A 19,379-nucleotide genomic window follows, 5' to 3' on the forward strand; every position below is an offset into this window, starting at 1 on the left:
AAATCAAGTTATCCCTATTCGCAGACGACATGATCTTATATCTGAAGGACCCAAAAAACTCAGTACCCAAACTCCTACACCTAATAAACCAATTTGGCAAAGTAGCAGGATACAAAATCAATCCACAAAAGTCAGCAGCTTTTCTGTACACCAACAATAGACAAACAGAAAAGGAAATTATGGAAACAATTCCATTTACAGTAGCCAAAAAAAGAATAAAGTACCTAGGGATCAACTTAACCAAGGACGTGACGGACCTATTAAATGAAAACTACAAAAATCTAATAAGGGAAATCAAAGAAGACACAAGGAGATGGAAAGACCTCCCATGCTCATGGGTAGGCAGAATCAATATAGTGAAAATGGCCATATTACCCAAATTGTTATACAAATTCAATGCAATACCTATCAAAATCCCAGCCACATTCTTCACTGAAATAGAGAAACCAATCCATAAATTCATATGGAACAGCAAAAAACCTAGAATAGCCAAAGCAATTCTAGGCAAAAAAAATAGTGCAGGAGGTATCACCATACCAGACTTCAAGCTCTACTACAAGGCCATCATAACAAAAACAGCATGGTATTGGTATAAAAACAGATCGGAAGACCAGTGGATTAGAATTGAAGACCCAGAAATAAAACCGCACTCTTACAACCAACTGATATTCGACAAAGGAGCTAAAGACATACAATGGAATAAACATAGCCTCTTCAACTACTGGTGCTGGGAGAACTGGGCAGCCATATGCAGAAAACTCAAAGTAGACCCAAGCCTATCACCATGCACCAAGATCAACTCAAAATGGATCAAGGACCTCAATATCAGACCTGAATCCTTGAAACTACTGAAGGACAGAGTAGGAAAGACACTAGAACTTATAGGCACAGGAAAGAACTTCCTGAATAGAGTCCCAGGGGCACAACAAATAGGGGAAAGACTCAACAAATGGGACTACTACAAATTAAAAAGTTTCTGCACAGCTAAGGTCATAGCCACCAAAATAGAAAGACAGCCAACGATATGGGAAAGGATATTTACCAGCACAGCAACAGACAAAGGCCTGATATCTGTCATCTACAGAGAACTAAAAAAACTAAGCCCCTCCAAGCCCAATAAACCTATTAGGAAATGGGCAAAAGAGCTAAAGAGAGACTTCATAAGAGAAGATATAAAAATGGCAAAGAAACACATGAGGAAATGCTCAACATCCCTGCTAGTAAAGGAAATGCAAATAAAAACAACCCTGAGATACCACCTCACCCCAGTTAGAATGGCCTATACTCTGAACTCAGGAAACAACAAATGCTGGAGGGGCTGTGGGGAAAGAGGAACCCTTCTCCATTGTTGGTGGGAGTGCGAATTAGTACAACCACTTTGGAGAACTGTATGGAGGTTTCTCAAAAAGCTCAATATAGACCTACCCTATGACCCAGCCATACCACTCCTAGGCATCTATCCTAAACAGCAAAACCCAAGATATCAAAAAGACATTTGTACTTCCATGTTTATCGCGGCACAATTCACAATAGCCAAAATATGGAAACAACCCAGATGCCCCTCCACAGACGAATGGATCCAAAAAATATGGTACTTATACACAATGGAATACTACATAGCGATTAGGAATGGTGAAATATTATTATTCGCAGGGAAATGGTCAGAACTCGAACAAATAATGTTGAGCGAGACAAGCCTAGAACACAGAAAACAAAGGGGCATGATCTCCCTGATATATGCCTGTTAACAAAGGGAGACGGAGAGACAGTAGAGACCAAGTCTGTGAACACTGTATATGTGCTTGATACATTGTATATTGCATATGGGTCTACCTGACCTAGACAAGGGATGGAAAAACAGGTTGTAAGATATCACAAGAAATGTACACACTGCCCTACTATGTAACTGCACCCTCTTTGCACAACACCTTGTAAAAAAATTTATGTTCAATTAATAATAAAAATATATATATTAAAAAATAAATAAAAAAATAAAAAGGAAAATGTCATAAGACTGTTTTCTTTAATGCAAGGCTGGTAATGAATCACATGACCTGGTTTGCATGGTTCTATTCCTGTCAATTTTATTGTTAGTCATAGAAACACCTGGCTGTTGATTGTCTGATGAGTTTAGTATTTACCATGAAGATCTAATATGCCCCAACAGACCTAGGACTAGGCTTACTCTTTTAATCTAGAAGTTCACTCTTGCATTAGATTTCACGGCATAGATTTATCAAACAAATCTCTTGACCTTTTGAGTCACTTTAGAATGAATCAACGCATCCACGGGCTCTTTATTATCTACTCTAAGGTTTCACCCTACTCTGTTGGCACTTTACCCGGAGCTGAAAGAAGGGGTTGCCACCAACTCCATTCCCAAGGGGAATGATCTGTGCTGGTAGCCAAGTTCTCATTTTGCCTGGGATACTCTAAATGTTCTCTGTTGTTCCAAGTACCCCAGGTAGAACAATAAATTATGTGAAAAATAAAATCAATGGTGGTCCATTTTCAAGGGGCACATACCTGTGCCCTTGAGTAAAAAGTTGACTTGAAAGATTACTGGAAAAAATAGCTTACTGAAGTGATCATCTTTTTCTCTATTTTCTTTTTTTAATTGTTATTATAAAGGTTATAGTTATGTAAGTCAAGTGAATACATTTCTTTTTGGACAATGTCACCCCTTCCCTTACTCTCTTACAGTTTTCCCCTCCAATTTCCACCTATATAGTTCATTTTCAACATTGTGTCCAGTGAGTACCACGGCTGCATTTGTTCACCCTGAAGAGACAATCTTAAACTCTCTGCACTTGAAATTCCCTAGATGAAAAGAGTAGGCAAACAGAATATCAGAAGTGGAGGGATGGGCAGGGGGGCATCACCTAGAAGGGGGAATGACAGATCACAATAAAACAAGAAAGTAAAAACTATATTGCCAGAATACACATGCAGGAAAGCCTTCCCACCACAAGAGAACAAAGAAATTCAACCAACCCCAAAAGTTGCACATATTTAAATCACTAAATAGAAAATAATGGGACAGGGGAAGAATTTTTCCATTAGAGAATAAATTACTGGTTGCAACTCTTGGGGGCATCTCTGCCCATCAGACACTTGCAAAACTGACATTAACCATTCAAGTCTCACTTTTGCTATATACTTTGTGTCTCTATGTCTGTCCATTCTTTGCATTTGTTCAGGTAAGTGTGTTTCCCACAGTTATATGACTGTCATTCTCATAGAATGAACTACAGCTGACACACCCAGAAATCCTCTTGTCCATTTCTCCATCAGCACAGCACTACATTGCCACTGGCAACCTCCTCACTTCTCCAAATAACCCATTGTCTTTCGAAAACTATTTACACAACCACTTGGTTGATAACAGCAAATTACCCACACATTGTGCCTCTTAATATTGTAGCATAGGTATCAATGCTAACACATTTGTCACAAACTCTGCCTGTTCCTCTGGGCTGGAATAATCAGAGAAACAAACACTTGAGTGTCTGGAACAGCCATCCAGGGAACTATCTGTTCCTGACAAAGTCCAGAGGAAACTGGACAGGTGCACCAAGCAAATATTAGACATAATGCAACACTCAGCAAACAACAGGAGCAAGGAATACAGCACAGATCAGAAGAGGCCCACACCTTGCAGCTGTTCCGAGGGATTGTCCAGCAGACAATAAAAGCTCCACACTTGCTTGTGGCTAGGGTGTCCATTCCTCACAAACCATTTACAATCAACTTAAACTGAACTTTATTCAGCATTCACTGGGTTTTGTAGTCTCTCACCAAAGTAGAATTCCCCAACAAGATTGACTTTTGCCAGGAGAGACAAGGCAGGTACAGAAAGTACTACAAAGCAAGGCAGAATCCAATGTGCACCATACAGGGAGTAGAAAGAACGTGCAATAGAAATGGAGAAAGGAAAGAGACAGTCTTCCTTGGGGTGGAGGGAGTTCTAAGCACCCATGGGGTAGGAAGTGTTGGTCATGGCCATGACAGCACTATGAACTAGCATTTGTGGGGCACTGTTCCAAGCACTGTTTGAAATTCATCCTCCTGATACCATTTACTCAGACACTTGACTGAGAACAGTACATTTGCCTCTCAGTAGAGCAGTCCATGTTTCAAAGGACTGCTCACACACCAGGAACAAATGCTACACTGACCAGTTTTCCTCCTCTGGGACGCTCAGAAAATACTTGGAAGAGGAGCACCCAGACTTCCTTCAGAGAACACAGTCCTAATCAGGAAAGATGAAGGGAGGCAGCTCCATGACATTCAGAGAAGCACCTCCTCCACCGGATAGGATTGGGGGGGCGGGCAGCAGGGAGGAAGGAAAAGACGGGGACGGGACAGGGCAGGGCAGGAAGGACTGGCTGCTGACACCCAGCCTCCCTCAGACGCTGTGGCAGTGGATATAGCTTAACATTCACCTCCACATTTCCTACTCTCTTTCCTAACATGTATTCTTTGATTTGCCAAACTCAATCCTATGATTTCCATGACAAATAAGTTTTAGAAGCCACAGGCTTCTAAACAGGCCAGTGTTCCCATTTAAAGAGAGTTTTTAATAGTTCCACTTCAATTCATACAATGGGATTTTTTTTTATCATTTCTCTCTGACAAAAGTACAAGTTCTTTGTGACTCCATCACTGACACCCCTTAACCTGATCCACCTCCCCCACTTCTTTGACATTTATCTAATTTTATATAGAGCATGGCAATAATTTTAGAAAGCCCCTCAAGATTTCTTCTGTTCAATATGTTGAATACCACTAATTATCTCCTTAATTCCATCATCTTCCTCATCTTTTAGATTTGGCCTGGGTCTGAAAAGATAGTTAGGACACCTGTGGCTCACACCTGTAATACTAGCTATTCAGGAAGCTGAGATCTGAGGAACACAGTTTGAAGCCAGCCCAGGCAGGCAAGATCTTAAGATTCCTATCTCCAATTAATCACCAGAAAACTGGAAGTGGCACTGTGGCTCAAAGTTGTAGAGCTGTAGCCTCAGCAAAATGCTCAGGGACAGCACCCAGACCCCAAGTTCAAGCCCTATAACTGACAAAAAGAAAAAAAAAAAAAGATAGCTTAGTCTCCCCTTTCTGAAGCTGCCCTCAATCCCATTTGTCCCATAACTTTCACCCCACAAGACTAGAAGCTGCTTTGGTGTGCATTGTCGTCCTTCAATTTCCAACACATGCCATGGCTTTTGGAGTAGAGCTGACCTCCAGTGGCCTCATGTCCCTGCCCCCTGGCTCACTGCCATCACTCCCAAAGTGCATGGTTCCCTGGAGAGAGACACAGACTCAGACTGGGCCGTGCAGCCTCCTTCTTCAATTTGGAGCCTATCCTGAAGAGTTTGCTGGAGTAGAGTTGTGGTGGTGGCTATACCACCTGGAAAGAATGTCCATGGATTCTCAAAGGTCTACAGAGCCATCCTGGCTTCCAACCACCTCTACTTATAGTTGTCATCTGGGAGCTGTCCCCGAATCCTTCCTCAGGCACTGTCTGAGATTCCCAGAATTGGCGATTAAAAGGCTCAGCCAGTTTATGCTCTATCTTCCACAAGTTAAAGATGTGGATGCTGACGGGTTCCTGCTCTTGATGGCTCCTCCCTTCCTTGGCAGCCCCTTGTTGTGAGGCATCTCAGGCTCCACTGAGCCTCATCTTTCCCCAACCTTTGAATGGGAAGCTTCCAACATCTCGTTCATGATTGGTCATCTTTTTTTACATTGTCCTCTATTCAACTCAACAAAACCAAATTTCAATGAGTCACACCACATTACCTCAATTCAGAAGACTCTTTAGAGACGCAGTCCAGCACCAAGATAGCTGACAGATTTGGCCATTTGTTTAAATTATCTTTAATAGTGTACAAACAAAGTTTCCGTTTAACAAGGCAGGAATACAATGAACTTGCTCAATGTCACCTCTTCCAACATTCTCACCTATTTCTCCCAACCCCCTTCTTCACTTACTTTTAATAATTTTTCTGGATCTACATTGATTTCTTGACTGCATTATCCCCCTTTCTTCTCTTCATTGTCTATCCCTCTCCCCTTAACCCAATCCTACCCCCATTCAAGTAGCGATTGCTCTGTGTGTGTGTGTGTGTGTGTGTGTGTGTGTGTGTGTGTGTAAAACTGTATATTGTCTTTACTTTTTTGGTACTGAAGATCAAACCCAGGATGCCACATTTGCTAGGTGAGCACTCTGCCTCTGAGCTACACCCCAGCCCGCTGTTTATTTTGCTGAGCTTTGCCTCTCTGAGGAATTAACTATATTTGAGCTCTCCCGTGAGTCTACCATATTCAGGTAATACATTTGTATACACTTGGACTTCTCCCAGCACCTGAGAATGGGGAGTCCCCCCACCCTGCACTGGGGAGGATGGCCAGTAAACCATGGGAGCATCATGGAGTTATGAGAACAAAGCAGATTTCCAGCAAGAACTGTATTTAGGTTGATCACACACTTTATTGACAAACTGAGGACATCTTTTGAGACTGGAACAGGAGCCTTCACGTGTGCAAAGGTGTGAACCGACTCTGTCTGAGGTGAGCCCACACTTGATCAGGCTCTTGTGAACACCCACCAGGCCGGGATTGGGGCTGAGAGCAGATGCCACCAGGCATGGTTGCGCCTTCTCCTCAGTCCTGGCGTATGGTGAGGTAACATTCCTGGTGACCTCCTGTGTCCGGCAAGGGTGAGGCTGCAGGTGGGTACCAGGCAAGCCTTGATGTGGCTCAGCACAAGCCTGGAAAGGCTTTCTTCTTTATGAGCAAGAACTGTAGTCCCTGTGACTCTTCTATGAAGAGAGGTAGTGTCAGGAGCACCTCATTATTTGAGTCCTGCCTAGTGTAGAGTTTATTAAATGACCCTGTCTCCCTTTTGAATGACTGTGATTCTAAAATTCAAGCGATTTAGAATGTCAGAAACTAAAATCCATTCAATCCATTTGTAGTTTAGTTTTCTCCAAAGAGCAACGACATCTCAAAGTCATCAATGATGACATCATCATCATAGTGACAAGTAAGACTATGTTAACTAAACTAGTGACCACTAAGACCATACATGCTACCCTACCCAAGATAACTGGATTTTATTGCTTTATAACTAAAACATTATTGCTTAAGAAGGAGCAATTGTTAAGATAAAACCATGGGCTCTGTTGCCACCTAATGGAAAATCAGATTATTACAAACTGTTATCAGTAAACCTGTTAGCCTATCTAGTCTCAAGGGCCAGCTGTAGCCATTGGCTTTGCCCTGGTCACGGTCCAGGGCCTATGGTGACAGCATCTGTGTATACATGGATACACATTAAAAAAATACCAAGCCTGCAAAGCTTAAGTGAGCGTCCTGGTCACAGATTGGGTGCTAAGAACATTCCTGCCCAGAGGAACATTCATCACCACGCCCTGAGGGCAGCAGGTGTGGAACATAGGCGAGTCTTTTTCTCCATAATTACAATCAAAACACAATATTGATACAGACACACACAAAAATGAATAAATATAAGCAAGATAATCACATTTCCTTTTCTAAAATGACTTGTTTTTACTTTATTCTTGGAAGAACCTATGAGATAGAGCACTTTCCCTTTTCACTTTACACACACACAGCGAGCTATTGGGAAGGCTCATGGTATGGGAGGCTGCTGGCCTGTCTTCTGACAGGACATGGCCCACTCTCCCCTGCAGGACCCTGGGGCTGGCCCATGGGGGAGATCTTAGGAAGAAGTTAAGTGTGTGTTGTTTAAAGAGAGGACAGGGAAGGAAGGGAAGGGCGGCCATGGGGCCCACACACTAGCCTGCCCTCTGCTTGTGCACCCAAGCACATCCCCCTATTCTAGCTCTCTAACCTCCTCCTTCCCATTGAGCTCTAAAGATCAAAATCAAAATTCTACCATCCCTAACCTGTCAGCACACATGATTACATTGCTTTGTCTGATTTTCAAAGTGTCAAAAGAGTGTCCTCTTACTATAGTTCCCACCTCCTCCCCACAATTACTCTTTAGCTCACCGTGGTACTGCCACACCAATCCCAAAGTTTTCTGCATGTCAAAAGCATGTGCTGCGCTAAGCCAGGGGATTTGACAGGCACCTGCCCCTCACCCCCAGGCTATGGTCTCATCCTGAATCATATCATAGAGAATCAGGTTTGGAGTCTTGCATGTATTTATCATAGTTTCTTTTTTTTTTTTTTTTTTGGCCAGTCCTGGGCCTTGGACTCAGGGCCTGAGCACTGTCCCTGGCTTCTTCCCGCTCAAGGCGCTAGCACTCTGCCACTTGAGCCACAGCGCCGCTTCTGGCCGTTTTCTGTATATGTGGTGCTGGGGAATCGAACCTAGGGCCTCGTGTATCCGAGGCAGGCACTCTTGCCACTAGGCTATATCCCCAGCCACATAGTTTCTTTTTTAAAAAATTTAATTCAAGGGCTTCACCTTGGTAAGCAAGTGCTTCACTATTAGAGCCATAGTACTAGCCTTTTACTCTCTATTTTCATATAGGGTGTCATGTTGGCCTTGGGTTAAAATTCTCCAACCTCTGAATCCTACATAGTTGGGTTTAGAGGTGTGAACCACCACATCCAGCTTGTTTTAGAGGAGGGTTTCACTAACTTTTTCCTCAACTGGCCTTAAACAATGATCCTGCCATTGCTATCTTCTGGATAGCTGGGACTATAGGCATGAGCCACCATGCCAAGACTTAGTAACCATCATTCTTTAATGTTCTTTACTTTAGTATTACCCAGACCTTATATGTGTCTATCCTGACATTAATATTTCTTTATTTTACTCCGTGTGTGTGTGTGTGTGTGTGTGTGTGTGTGTGTGTGTATGCTGGTATTGGAGCTTGAATTTGAGGTCTGGGAACTCTCCCTTAGCTTTTCCACTCAAGGCTAGAGCTCTACCCCCTTGAACCAGGGTGCTACTTCTGATTTTCTGGTGGTTAATTGGAGGCAAGAGTCTCATGGGCTTTCCTGCCTGGACTGGCTTTGAACTGAGATCCTCAGGTCTCCTGAGTAGAACTGTTACAGGTGTGAGCCACCGGCACTAAGCTTGACACTGATATTTTTGAAAAGCATAGATAAGCTCTTTTGTGGCTTGTCTTTCAATTTGGTTTTGACTGCTATTTTCAAAACTGAGTGTAGGTTCTATACCTGCAGTAGTAACATGTGGTGACAGTTTATCCTCTGTGCATCTTATGAAGAATGGAGGATAGTGTCTGTTTCATTGTTGATGGTCATTACCTACAGCTCTCCAACATGAAAAACATTTTGTTCTCTTGTAGTTAATAAGCAACTTATGAGAAGACTTTAGACTATATAAATAGTCTCATTCTCAACAAACATCCACCTAGTGGCTTTATCATTTTTGGAAGATTCTGATCTAAAATCAAATGTTTCTGTTATGGTCACAAAACTGGTTTTTAACATTGTTCTTCTTTCTACATTTATCAGTAAGCTTCCTATCGTTTTATTTTTTAATATCATTAAAGATTCACAGGGTCTTGTGGGTTCTCCCTCACATGTTATAATCCAGTGTTATAACTATTATTTGTTATTTTTTATTCTCTTTTTTAAAAGCATATTGTCTGTGATTTGGGAAGTAGGCATCTAAGTTTCTTTCCTTGCCTTTTTTTTAACATGCCTGATCTATCTTTTACAAGCATTTTCCTCATGCCAAGATCTAGTCTTAGCATGCACTTATAGTGCAGTTTAGAACTATCTGTGTTGAATGCGATCTGGGCACCAAGATCTGGGTGTAAGTGTGACTGGGTCACATGACTGGCCAGGCATGTGAATGAGCTGCCATTCCTCCTGCGGCCTGTCAGCGGAGAACAGCTACTAGAGCATAGGATCCTTCTGTTCATTGCTGTTTGTGACCATACATCACACACGTGGCCTATCAGTCGGATCCGGAGATTAACCCTGCACGACTAGATGACTGGATGTCAGCCCTGTCACCAACTGTCCAACCCAGCCGGAAGGCGGAGATTCCATGCGGCCTGAGCCCTCGATCTTCTCCCGCTTCAGGTCCTCCAAAGACTACCCTTCCCCCACGGAATACAAATAAAAGGGAGGGTCCTCTATGCAAACTCAAACTTGCTAATGGCAATTCCGATTTCGATTGGTCAATATTTAAAATATTGGAAGAGAGGATTCAATGATATTGGACATTTAATTTTACCACTGGAAGTGGAGGGTGTATAATAAGGTCATGTGGATAGTGGATAATACTAAACATTTTCTTCTTTCTTCTATATTTAATAGAATTTGTGTCACACACACACACACACACACACACACACACACACACACACACACAGAGCAAGATCTTACCTTGGTCCCTGGGGCATCTCCACACTTAGGAACCAGTTCTGGCATTTGGTAAGCACTAGCTAAGTACCTTTGGTGTTGAGTGATGTTGATGTTGACTCTTGCTTCTGACTGGATGAGTGGGTGAAGCACTTTGCTGGAGGGAGCCCTTGCCATGGCTTTGCTAGCTGTGGATTGAGAGTAGGTGACAATTCTACAGCAGTGCTACTCTAAGATCACAGATTCACAAGACATTTTTAAACACACAGGACTTGGGGTACAGCATCCCAGCGGGTATTTAGTGTGTTGCACAGGCAGAACCCGGCGAGCCAGGTCTGGTACACTCGTATTTACTTTGCGGGTGACTCAGTGCGGGTGGAAGAGGCGCATGGACACAGCTGAGCGGTGGAGGTCAGCCGAGGGAGCGGGTGGCGCGGGCTTTCGCGCGTCGAGATAGTAGTTTGGGAGACACTCGGGAGAGCCGCGAGAAAGAAGCGGCGGGTGACACGCACAGTGCTCTCCCCCGAGGCGGCGGGGCGGAGGGCAGCGCTCCGCGGGCGAGCTTGGGGCGCTGCTGCGCGGTGCTGAGAGCAGCGGGCAGGGCAGCTGGGCCAAGGAAATCAACGTGCCTGGGTTTCTCTGAGCCCCGCAAGTGCAACCCATTTCTTGGCTGGGCTGCGAGGGGAGTGGAGGCCCTGCCCCTCCTCGTGGAAGGGGCTGCGCGGCTGCGTTCTTGCCTCCAGCCTGCAGCTGGGAGCCACCGCGAGTGAGAGGTCCGGATCCTGAGCTTCCCGAACCGTCCACGCGGCGGCAGTGCGGCTCAAACGCAGGGAAGCCCGTGGGCGACAAGGAGCGTCCCAGTTGGGGCGTCGCTGGACCCGGAGGGAGGCCATGCCCTGTGCCCCGCTAGCATGCATACCTGAGTCCCGCGCCCCATGAGCATGCATACCCGTTCCCCCGCTAGCATGCATGCCCGCGCCCCGAGCCCCGAGCGCCGCGCGGCGCCCATGCTTGCGGGACTCCTGTCTGCTCGCTAGCAGGCTCACTCATTCATTTATTCCATTTGGGGCGCTCGGTGGTGAACGAGAGAGTAATTTGAAAACAGTGACCACATACTTGTGAGAGCTTATACACTAGTGATGGTCACGAAACATGGGGCGATGTCTTAGAGAACCGTCTAGAACTCAGCTTCAGAGTGGTCCCCACAGTTTCTAGTCCCTACACCAAGTTATATTCCCTCTTTTGGGTGCCTCCTTCTCTCCTCCTCTCCGGTGCCTCCACTGTATTTCAGCTCAGTTCCGAACACTCAGCTTGCTGAGTGCTCTTTACTGATGGATGTAAAAAGCGACTTGAAGACACACCAGCCATCAAGTGTGGCTCCAGCAGTTGCTCAATAAATGCTGTGATTGATCCCGTGGCTCATCAAGGACAGGAAATGCTGTCTGCCTTGCTTTTCTGAATCAGGTGAAATCTCAGTTTATCAAAATTAGTGAGAAATTCAGTATATGTTAGCAAATACATTTCCTTCCACTCCTTTGGATTGCATTGAAATCCCAAGGAATATGCACTTCAGGAAGCTGGGAGAGACTGCTCCCTTATTCATCCCAGTACCTCCTGGGCCTGGCAGGCATGGCTATTGTCGTCGGCTGCAGCTGGGATGTTGAGTGGGACTTCTCACAGAATGCCCCCTGACAAATTCTACTCAACTATTACACTGCTTGCAAGTGGTGCCCAAGTCCAAAGAGAAGCCCAGAACCACTCGTGGACACCCCGCCCTTCCCTGATCCTTGGAAATCACTCCAAGGGCCACTGTCTGCTGTCCCTCCAAATTTAGCCCTCTCCCATTCTTGCAGCATCATCCACACATCTCTGTAGCTCTACTTGCTGTAATCTTGTCAGAGAGATACTTTCCAAGTTCACATGGATGAATTAACAACTTCAAAACAAAAAGGAACACTAATTCTCAACAAGTTCCTTATCTACTAAGTGATTTTGATGCACAAGAAAGTCTTCAGGATAATTCCATATTTCCATCTTAAGGTGACTGAACTTCAGTAAGTCAACAAGCACCTATTATTTCTAGACATGTGACTTCTCTGAGTCTCAGAAAAGTAATGACCACATGTCTTTCAGGTCAATGCCAAATTATGACAGTAGTTTCATAAGATTATAATAGAACTGAAAAGTCTTATCCCCTATTATTTTAATATATTTAGATACACAAACACTGCTGTCTAGAAATTGCTTATCACACTCAGTACAGCAAAGTGCTACACAGACTTACTGCCTATGAACAACAGTCTAGATCACAAAACTCAGGTGTATAATAGTTACAGTATTTGGGCTTGTGTAAGATGCTAATGTTTCCACGATGATGTAAAACAATGGATGTCTCAGAATTTACTACCAGAATGGAGCAACACATGACTGGATTCACGGCCTTGTAAGACATAGCAGAGACATTGTCTTTGAAAGTCCCTTGGGATCTAGAAGGACTGTACCAATGCAGACTTATTATCAACAACTGATTTCTGTATTTTAAAGGCAGATAGAATAGGTGACATGATAAATGGTCTTTCTGGAGTCATTTCCAATGCTCCCCCAATAGCTTTTTGTATGAAAAAATATATTTCTCTTCTATTCTTCATTGGGCTTAGAAAGCTTTGGACTCCTTAAAAAGTCCATTCACCAATATTGCCACTTACTCTGTTCTTTTTTTTTTTTTTTTTTATAGTGGCCTCAAATTCAAACCTAAGGGCTCTAGGGAATTCAGTCTGATACCTCTATATGGGGAACAAAGGACATCCCAAGTACCATTGAATTCTGCAGTACAGTGACTGATCAAAGCTCCTATGTGCTGCTCCTCCATCACTCATTGCTTTGGATAACAATTATTCTGTGTAGGGCACCATCCTGTGTATGTCTTCCAATGGCCTATTTAACTCATTTCACATTGTGCCAACTCCTGACATTTGGCATACCAACTTTTAGCTTACTGTCTTGTCCTTAAGGCTACAAATTCTCCTTCCTTGGCCCACTCACCAGCTTCTTCTACTTCCTTCCCATTTTCCTCTTAACTCCAGTGGAAGTCCACTTCAATGTCAAGGTTCTTGCTTGTCACACTACTTATTGTGTTTCTGTTGTTTGTAAGCTGAGACCATCCAGAAATTCCCAGATAAAATTGTGATAAACAGAACAGAGGGGCTGGGAATGTAGCTTAGTGGTATAGTGCTTGCCTAGTATGCAAGAAATCCTGGGTTCAATTCCTCAGCTCCAGAAGTGGTGCTGTGGCTCAAGCAGTAGAATGCTAGCCTTGAGCACACAGAGGCTCAGGGACAGTGCTCAGGTCCCGAGTTCAGGTGCCAGGACTGGCAAAAAAAAAAAAAGCATCAGAATAAAAATCCAATGAGATACAAAAGTAAGTGTCTTGGTTGCATAAAACACAATATGACTTATTTTTTTCCTATAGCAGAAGAAATACCAGTTTTGAACTGGTTGAGTACACAGTTGAATCTGAGGCAAACATTCAGGAGGAATATGTGACACTCTGACATTGTGGATAGAAAGGGACAATTCCCTTTGGACTAAGGTGGTCACCATGTGCTGTTTATACCATGCTTTCTTTCAGATATTGCCCAAATTACTCCTTGCTTCTCTTTTCCTTCCTTCCTTCCTTTCTTTTTTATTCTTGTCATAAAGCTTGAACTCGGGGCCCAGGGTATGGTCCCGAAGCTTTTTTCTCAAGTCTAGCACTCTATCACTTGAACTGCAGCTTCACTTCTAGCTTTTTTTTTTTTTTTTTTTGGGTGGGGAGCAGTTAATTGGAGATAAGAGTCTCACTGACTTTCTTGCCTGGACTGGCTCTGAACTTCTATCTTCAGATATCAACCTCTTGAATAGCTAGCATGAGCCACTGGCAGGTACCCTTTGCTTCTCTTTTTCTAAAAAGAAACATACCACTTCTTTTCTTGAACATATGACTCCCACAGTTCACATAGTTTGGTGCATGTGGCCATTTTTTAAATTTTATTATATTGTAAAGGTGATGTACAGAGGGGTTACAGTTATATAAGTAAGGTAATGAGTGTGCTCCTTTTTGAACAGTGTTACCCCCTCCCTCATTTTCTTCTCCTTTCCCTCCCCCCTGACTGTCCTCACCCCCACATTGTAAAGTTCATTTCCAATGTAGTGTCTAGTATCACTGTTGCAATGGCTCACCCTTTGTCATTTGTCCCACCACTTTGTTATTCCCCTTCTTCCCCAAATCAGATAAACTTATATACAAGACAAAGGGCACCCAAGTCAGAAACAATGACCATGGGAAATAAATTAGAGGAGAATATAAAACAAAAGACAAGGGAAAAAACTGCAAACAATACACTAAAAAAAGAAAAGAAAAGAAAAACAACCCCCCAAAACCCTCTTGTTTCCATATTGTAGAACTCATTTTGATTAGCATCATTTAATGTAGTCTTATGTACATAGCTACTGAGCTATTGTGATCCTCTGCTAGGACTATCCTAGACATAAATTAATTCTTACAAATGAGGGAAACTATGGTGCTTATGCTTCTTAGGGTCTGGCTTCACTTAATATGATTTTTTCCAAGTCTTTCTATTTCCTTATGAATGGGGCTATGTTATTCTTTCTGCTGGAAGCACAGAATTCCACGAATGTGTCTTGGTGATAGAGTGCTTGCCTCGCATGGCATTCATGAAGCCCTGGGTTCAATTCCTCAGCACCACATAAACAGGATGGCATGCTTGCCTAGATGTCAAGAGCTCCAGGATTCTGGCTCCAGAGTTCTGTGAACGCAGCCTCCTGGGATCCTTTTACATCAAGTGATGGCAGCTTTACTGTATTTGGAGCAGCCTTCATTCCCCCAGCATTCCTCATCCTATTTGAAGGACTACTCCACCCTCCTCATGTGGGCAGAAACACCGCTTCCCATCACCCAGGGAACCCACCACCCCTCCCCACCTCCGCCCCCAGCCCAGAGGAGCAGTTTCCCCTGGAAGGAGGAGCCAAATAAGACCTTGTCAGAGCAGCAAGGGGACATTTATTGATGAAAAACTCTTCTTAGTGAATGGATGCATAATTTAGGCATCTTCTTCTTTGTAAAATGTATCCATGTAGCTGTAGTTTATCTGCTGTCGTGATGTATTGCATTCCACTGCATAAATACTGTACACTGTAACATATTGATCCATTTCTACATGTTTCCAGCATGAGGTTGTTACGAAGAGAGCATGTTAATTATATTCATATAATTGTAAGTTCATATTATGTACAAAGTTGTTACCATCTGCATCGTTTAGTGACCATAGGCATAATTTGTGTTGGGTGTGTATCATGGAGTACACATGGAGGAAGAATTGTTAACTCAGGAGGCAGAGATTTAGGCAGAAATGATTGAGTGGGACATAGTTGATAGTGAGATCCACAGAGGAAAATACTTATCATCAAGTCATAATTCTGTGTGTGTTTGTGTGTGTATGTGCATGTGTATGCACACTTGCGTGTTTGTGCAGGTACTGAGGCTTTAACTCAGAGCCTGGGTGCTGTCCCTTAGCTTTTTCACTGAATGCTGGCACTCTGGCATTCGAGTCACAGCTCCACCTCTGGCTTCTTTTTTTTTCCAATCTGGTCCATATTTTTTTTTTTTTTGGCCAGTCCTGGGCCTTGGACTCCGGGACTGTCCCTGGCTTCTTTTTGCTCAAGGCTAGCACTCTGCCACTTGAGCGACAGCGCCGCTTCTGGCCGTTTTCTGCATATGTGGTGCTGGGGAATCGAACCTAGGGCCTCATGTATCCGAGGCAGGCACTCTTGCCACTAGGCTATATCCCCAGCCCCATATTTTTTTTAATTAATTAAATTTTGTTGACAAGGTGTTGTGCAAAAGGGGTACAGTTACATAAAAGGGCAGTGAGTACATTTGTTGTGATATCTTACACCCTCGTTTTTCTTTCCCTTCCCTGATGCTAATTGAAGGTAAGAGTCTCATTGAGTTTCCTGTCGCTGCTGGCTTCAAACAGCTAGCCTCAGATCTCAGACTGAGTAACCAGGATTATACACAGAAGCTGCCCATGGCCTGTCTCTGGTGATCAGTTCTGAAGGATTTCCCACACATGGTGCTTCATCTGGGCAAGCAAACTTGGCAAACACAATCTCTCAAGACCCCTTATTTGCAGAGAGCATCCATGAAGAATACATTTGTGCTTGAGGGACACTCAACCTACCACTATTTGGGTTTCTCCCCTGGCAAAAAGGAAGAGGAATGGAAGATTAGAAATACTCATGGTAGGCCATGTGCAGAACTCTGCAAACCACTGTGAAACTGGTTTGCCGGAGCCAGCTGGCAGCAAAAAGAGAATCCTGAATGAGGGGGGCAAGAATTAAAGAAAAGGAAAAATACAAGAGAAGAGAAAAAAGACAAGAGGCAAAGATGGGGTGGGGAGGTCTGCAACTTAAGATTCTAACCCAAGACTACAGCCAAGTTTATTCTTAACTTCCAGCTTATATGCAGTTTTGGAACCAGGGAATAGCATAGGGTTGCTAAAATTCAAGAACACAAAGAAGCTTTAAAGTTCGCAACATTTGATGGCAGTAAACACTGGATGAGGTTGATTAACATAGGAATGTACTCCTGTGGACATAGCAAAGCCGACATAGCAAAGCAATTCCGGGTAGTGGTAGAGATACTAGTAAACAAATGTCCTTGCACTTAGCATATCCTTGTGATAGCAACACAGCCAGAGATCAAAGTGAGAATAACTGCTGGCTCCGCCACCGACACTGGTTTTGTCCAGAACAGACTGGTGTGGACTACCATGGGGCTGAGCTCATGGTTTAACACAGAAGATGAAGCCCACCAGCAGGCTGGGCTGTCCCAGCACAGGCAGGATGCCAGCTGGCAGGACAGGTCGCCCTTCAGGTTTCTGCAAGGTCAGGGCAGGGTTTCTCTAGTCAGCACCATAGCCCAGCATTTGCAGGGCCGGACCTCAGGATTCATCAAGTGAAATGTGAAGACTGAGCTGGCTAAGAAGAGTTGATTATATCACCACTATTGCTAATTAGTTGCGGTGAATATGCTCAAGCACTACTACATGCTCTATAATTCATCTTGAGGGATAAAAGGAACAATTATCCCAATGATTGATCATTATAATTATACATTATGTATTCTAATAAGCAAGTTTCCAACTCAACAAACAGAACTTTTGAATCTCCTTCCTTTCCCCAGTCTCTCTGTGTATGTTTTATTTTTTTCTGTGCCCATCCTGGGGCTTGAACTCAGGATCTGGGCATAGTCTTAAGGAAGTCTTAATTCCATGCTGGTGCTATCATTTCATTTATGGATTTCTGGTGGTTAATTAGAGACTCATGGGTTTTCCCACCCTGCCTGGCTTTGAACAACAATATTCAGCCTTCTAAGTAGCTAAGATTATAAGCATGAATCATTGGTACCTGGCTTCTATATAATCTTTTCAAGGAAAATAAATGAAAGGCTTTTTCTGTTTTCTTTTTGCGATTTTTAATTAATTGCTCCTGAATGACATCCTTATCTGCAACACTCCCTAAAAGAAACAGCTTCCAAAGATAAGTGAAAATAAGGACTTTCTTCTGCAAATCTAACATTTAGCAATAGAAATCCTGAGCCTTTAAAGAAAAACACAAAACTCTGGGTAGTAAAATAGTATTCAAAATATTTTTTCTTTTTTTTATTTTCTTGCTATGTTAATGAGAATAAATGGCTACTGAAAAACACTGAAAATAGTTTTTAATTATAGTATTATTTTCTTTTAAATTTTTAGCACCAATTAATTGTACCAGGGGTTTCATTTTGACAAGCTTGTCCATGCACACAATGTATCTTGATCAGACTCTCTTCATCCATCACTCTCCCTCACCCCCTTCTCCACTACCCAAAGTAATCTCAACAAGCTTTGTGGCTCCATTTTCACACATGAACATAAAGTATGAACCATATCCACCTTCTTTCACTCAGTTTTCCTTCTCCCTGTTGCTCGTAATCCTATCAAAACAAGATCTGTTTTACACCCCTGCCATTCACTGTGTGTGTGTGCATTGTTCAAAGGGGTTTCACTATGGTATTTCATACACGTATACACTGTAAATCAGATTGAGAACACCAAAATATTGTAATTTTACATCCTATAAGTTTTCTTAATATTGTTTTAGCAAAATTACCTCTGTCAGATTCCGTATATTTTTTAAATTATCTTAGTAGTTTACAGTGTTACATTTCCATATAACAAAAGTGCTTCATAAAAGTCCACTCTATTTCATCTAGGATTATTATATCAATAGAATATGAATCTGAGCAGGTCAGAGCTACTGCTGATACTGTGTGACTATATTCTCACTGAAAATGAGGCCAGCATAGAAAGAAAGCAAAGGGGCAGTTGGAGAGCAGGGACTCCAGAAGTGACAAATGACATCCTGGGTGAAATGACTCCTGGATTCAGCAGTGCCTCAAGCAAAATTTGTCTTTGACTTCCCTGAATCATGAGCAAGTTAACTGGAGCTAGGTTTTTTTTTTTTTTTAATCTTCCATTCCCAATGACATTTATTGCTAATATAGACTGATGTGTTGCTTTTGAAGTGAAAATGATTCAATCCACCCTTCATGTTCTTTACCTAGACAGCCCTTCAGGAAAGGACAGAGTGGGAAACGAATTGGATAACTTACATAAGATTTAAATAATGAACAAAAATAAAATAGACTTAAAACCTTGAAATGACTGAGGCCAAGGATGGCTGTTATAAAAATAAATGTGACAATATTCTGAAAGATACCAAGTGTGGTCCCTCTGGGGAACTGCGTGTACAGACATCACTGTGAATTCTGTGTCCTTAACATGCTCATGTGAGGTTCTCAGCGCAGATATTACCACACCCATTTGCTTATAGATCATTGGTTCTCCACCTGGGTACCACTGTTACATGCAGAATGGGATTGGGAACATTTCTTGGGACTAAGTACCAAAGGCAACATGACTGGCTGGAAGGTCTCAATA

This window comes from Perognathus longimembris, chromosome 4 (assembly GCF_023159225.1).
Source record: "Perognathus longimembris pacificus isolate PPM17 chromosome 4, ASM2315922v1, whole genome shotgun sequence".
Classification (NCBI taxonomy): domain Eukaryota; kingdom Metazoa; phylum Chordata; class Mammalia; order Rodentia; family Heteromyidae; genus Perognathus; species Perognathus longimembris.